We start from the raw sequence: 5,263 nt of genomic DNA, 5'->3' as shown, positions 1-5,263 counted from the left end.
ATTTTAATTCTATATAATAACTATTTTATATTTTTATTAAAAAATTTCTTGTTTAGTTTCTAAGCAACCACAGTTACGTTTATATGTTTAATTCTATTGTATTCTATATTTATCGATAATTTAATAAATGTTTTAAAAGACTATTCTGGTTTTCCACGCTCTCTTCAAAAATGTGAGTTCTTTTAATTCTTCCGCTTAATTATTCATTTTAAAGTAAAACAACTAGTTATACATATTATTATATTATAATGTATGTGTATTATATACTATTATTTTATAACATAAACATAGTTGAGTTATTGAATTAAACGTCAAATATTTTATTACCTAAAATTAAGTTAATCGTAAAATCTGATGTAGTATGAGATATTCTTTAGAAACTAACTATAAATATTCTTGAAGTAAAACAATACCATCTATAAATAGAACAATGAGAAATAGTAAAACAAACTAAACACAACATGTTTATTTTAACAATATTTTTTATTTAGTTTAATCACTTAATAAACTTTACTTCTAATTATCATAGTATTTAATATAGAATATAGTTAACAATCTTTTAAACAAAGTCTTAAATAAAGTTACAGGGAGTAATTGTAATTAAAACACCAAAAAAATAGGTTTTAATAAAAAAAATACTTACATCAAGTTAAAACTTTATAAGGATTAATTTTAAAATATCAAATTGATTGTAAATCAAGTGCAAATAGGTTTTTTAAACAAACCGAAGGGTTTATAAAGGCTTGTAAACGCTCTCAAACGCCTACGACCATACCACACTGAGCACACCCCATCTCGTCCGATCTGGGAAGTTAAGCAGTGTCGGGCGTGGTTAGTACTTAGATGGGTGACCGCTTGGGAATACCACGTGCCGTAGGCTTTTGCTTTTTGAATTCATCTTTTTTGTACTATTTTTCTTTCTGACCTATTTATACTTATTACTCGTTTATTTACATTTCTTTAACGCTTAAAAGAAAAGTAAATTCTAGTTATTAGCAAATAAAAACTCAAGCCAATCAGATAACGTTATTTGCTGTTTAAACCAATTAGAGCGCTAAAAAAGTGGTTTGACCAGTTTGAGATATCGAAAAAATAATGGCACCATCTTGTAGAGTACAATTTTCTGAGTTGAAATTAATACAATTAGTCTTTTATACTAAAACTTTAAAGTTTTTTTGTCCAAAAACAAATAAAAGCGTGGCTACTTGAAAAATCAAACGAAAATAAATTTTGCACTTTTGTATTGTGAGTCATAATAAGTTATTTACTGTTACCAACAGATACTAGCAAAAGCTTTTTAAAGTTTTGTATTAACTTAATGTATTTGTAATTACTTTTACTTAATAGAAACTATTGAATTACGTTTACTTAGTTTACTTTTGTATGTGTATTAAATATATAGCAATTTTGTTTGAACTTAAATAAGGACTATTAAACTATTAAAAGAAAACTATCAAAGTTTACTAACTCAAAAGCTAAATCTTAGTTTTATTGTTATAAACATTTATGTTGTAATTTACTAATAACTAAATGAGTTTATTTCAAACAAAAAGAATTAAATAATGTTATGTTATGTCAAGCCTACTATATGAGGTATATAGGTATATAAGGTATACAAGCTTATGTTTGAAAATTATAATAATAAAAATAAAAATAAATATTTAGTTGGTAAAATTTGTATGTTTTAATATGCTTTGAAATTAGAGTTAGTATAGAAGTTTTTTTTTAAATATAATAAATATAAATTTAGTAACTGTTAGTTTTATACTTTAATAAAAGAAATATGGTTAACAAGTAAGTTAAAAATGAAAGAAGCATAAAAAAACACACTAATTAACTGCTTATTCAATAGTTTGATTATTTAATTATTTTTCTGTTATATAGTTTAATCGTATTGTATAAAAAATACAGAGGTTTAAAGTAAGTTTGAATAAAAATAAAACAAAACATATAAAATAAGCATTAGTTCAAATACATAGTTTTTTTTTTCTAAGAAAATTTAATTCTTTAATAATAAGTAGTAATTTAAATAAAAAATAATACAAATAAAGTTGTACAATATATATACAATAGTTTGTCAAACTAGGCAAACACTACTAGGCAAAAAACAAACTAGGCAAAAAACCTACAAAGTAGGCCACCACTACAATCCAATGTTCCAACTGGAAATTCAATGAGATCGTTACTGTACTTGTGATGAACGTTGATAATCCCCAAGATTGTAAGTCGAAGGCCTTACCCAACCTAACCAGCGCACTGGTTTTCTTACAACTGAATTAATCAACATTTAATATTGAATATAATCATTATTGATAGATAGAGGAATGTTGACAATCAACAACAGATTGTAGGTCAAAGGCATTACTCGACCCAAGTACCCACAACCTAGATTGAACAACATTTATTAGATAGATTTGTTTATTGATAGATAGAGGAATATTGTCAATCCACAACAGATTGTAAGTCAAAGGCATTACTCGACCCAAGTACCCACAACCTAGATTGAACAACATTTGTTAGATAGATTAGTTAGATAGATAAATAGTACAGTATAATCTCAAAGAATTTGAAGCCCGAACATTGAACGATAGTGGTGTTTCGTGACGACTAGCGGGATTCGATCTCTCAACCTTCTGCTTATGAGTCAGCTGATAAGACCACTGACCCACCGCGCCACGACAAAGATAAAGAAATATTTTGCTATATAAATAGGTTGATTTTTCAGTGAACTTCAAGTGTCAATTTTTCAGTGTCAATTACAGTGAACTTCAAGTAAGATATACAACAGTATATATATTTCCGAGTCTGACTTTGAGTACTTTTTATATATTATTAACAAGATTTTTTAGGAGTAATATCTGTTTAGTTCTTTAATATATCTTTAAAATAATAATATTTTTTAAGGTGTTTAAAACTTTTAGAAGCTGTATGTAATGTCTTTTAGTTTAATAGTTCTTTAAATTAGTAAAAAAAAAATAAGCATGGTTGAGTTATCAAATTAAACAAAATAGAACGTCAAGTATTTAATTACTAAAATTAATTTAATTAAAAAAAAATCTCAGGTAATCTAAAATGTCAGGAATTATTTAAAAATAAATATAAATTTAAAACTTATTATATTGAAAAGATTGATGAATAATACTCTTGAATGTATGAAATGTTTGTATTTGTAATGCAATAACATAAATGGATAGATCAATGACAAATTGTAAACATATTGTATTATTTTATTTTACGATTTTATTTTATTTATTTAATAATTCAATAAACTTTACTTCTACTTGTCCTGGTCTTAGGTAATTTATAGATAACAATAATTTAAACAAACACTTTTGTACAGTTACAATACAGTTTTAGTACAGTTTGGGAGTAACTGTTGATTAAAAAAACAAAAAAAAAGTTAATTCAGGTTAAAATTTTATAAGGAATAATTTTAAAATATCAAATCGATTGTAAATCAAGTGCAAATAGGTTTTTTAAACAAACCGAAGGGTTTATAAAGGCTTGTAAACGCTTTCAAACGCCTACGACCATACCACACTGAGCACACCCCATCTCGTCCGATCTGGGAAGTTAAGCAGTGTCGGGCGTGGTTAGTACTTAGATGGGTGACCGCTTGGGAATACCACGTGCCGTAGGCTTTTGCTTTTTGAATTCATCTTTTTTGTACTATTTTTCTTTCTGACCTATTTATACTTATTACTCGTTTATTTACATTTCTTTAACGCTTAAAAGAAAAGTAAATTCTAGTTATTAGCAAATAAAAACTCAAGCCAATCAGATAACGTTATTTGCTGTTTAAACCAATTAGAGCGCTAAAAAAGTGGTTTGACCAGTTTGAGATATCGAAAAAATAATGGCACCATCTTGTAGAGTACAATTTTCTGAGTTAAAATTAATACAATTAGTCTTTTATACTAAAACTTTAAAGTCTTTTTGTCCACAAACAAATAAAAGCGTGGCTACTTGAAAAATCAAACGAAAATAAATTTTGCACTTTTGTATTGTGAGTCATAATAAGTTATTTACTGTTACCAACAGATACTAGCAAAAGCTTTTTAAAGTTTTGTATTAACTTAATGTATTTGTACTTAGTTTAAATTAATAGAGTTTATTTGGTTTACTTTATTATGTGTATTGAATGTGCTAGTATCTAAAAATAAATACAACTAAAACAAAACAAACAAGGAGAGTACTTGAATAGAACCAACACAATTTACAGACCAGTTGTGTACTAAATTTAAAGAAATTCTGAATAGTGAATATGCAATTATTATTATAAGTTCAAAATTCACTTTAATTTAAATTAATGTATTTTGTAAATTGGTTTTATTTAATAGATAGTAGTGAATTACTTTATTTAATTTACTTTAGTATGTGTTGTATAACTTAATTTAAACCAGAAGCAAAACGGGATTATACTTTCAATAAACTACACAATTTACAGACCAGTTGTGTACTAAATAAAAAGCTATTGTGAATAGTGAATATGCAATTATTATTATAAGTTTATAAGTTCACAGTTTACAAAAGCTTTACAATTTAGTTATTATTTTGTTCATATTTGCATATCTAATTTATGAAAAGTTAGTGTTATGTGTTTTGGCTTTTTAATTTCTTTATTTGTACAACTGTTAGTTTTATATTCTAAAGAAACATTTTTAAATAAATATGTTTAACAAGTAACTTAAAAATAGAAGAAATATATTGTATATATTGAACTATTTATATTTATTCTAGCTATTTGCTTAGTGTATTTATTAATGTGATTATTTTATTTTGTTGTTTGTCTTATAGTTTAATCGTATTGTGTTGAAATATATATAACAAATACAGAGGTTTAAAGTAAGTTTAAATGAAAATAAAATAAGACATATAGTTGAAATATAAGTTTAAAAAAATATTTTTTTTTATTTCTTTGTTTGTTTGATTGTTTGTTTATTATATAATCGCGACGTTTCATTTTATTACTTTTAAGCATACTAAATATAATAATAGGTATAGTTAGAGGAAAAATTCAATTAGTTTCTAATGTAATAAAAAAGTTTATTTCCACAAATAAATAAATACCTGAAAAATCAAATGAAAAATAAATTTCGCACTCTTGTATTGTGAGTCATAATAGGTTATTTACTGTTACCAACAGATACAAGCGAAGGCTTTTTAAAGTTCTTGTATTTGTATTGTTATTTGTACTTAGTTTTATTAAAATGACAGTATTGATGGTTACGTTTATTAAGTATGTTTATTTAACGTTATGTAA

The 5,263-nt window shown here is 25.1% G+C and overlaps 2 non-coding genes across 2 annotated transcripts; both read left to right on the top strand.

Annotated features, from left to right (window-relative positions):
• Positions 1-761: 761 nt before the first annotated feature.
• LOC145847297 (5S ribosomal RNA) lies at positions 762-880 on the top strand. Its single transcript, XR_014371212.1, has one exon. It is a non-coding gene; the product is annotated as a 5S ribosomal RNA (ribosomal RNA).
• Positions 881-3,522: 2,642 nt separating this feature from the next.
• On the top strand, positions 3,523-3,641 carry LOC145847296 (5S ribosomal RNA). The gene has a single exon (XR_014371211.1). It is a non-coding gene; the product is annotated as a 5S ribosomal RNA (ribosomal RNA).
• The last annotated feature ends 1,622 nt before the right edge of the window (positions 3,642-5,263 follow it).

The sequence above is a fragment of the Thalia democratica genome, unplaced genomic scaffold, assembly GCF_965202585.1.
Source record: "Thalia democratica unplaced genomic scaffold, ktThaDemo2.hap1.1 HAP1_SCAFFOLD_869, whole genome shotgun sequence".
Taxonomy (NCBI): Eukaryota; Metazoa; Chordata; class Thaliacea; order Salpida; family Salpidae; genus Thalia; species Thalia democratica.
Note: the sequence above shows the minus strand (reverse complement) of the source record. Positions and strands in the feature narration are given on the sequence as shown.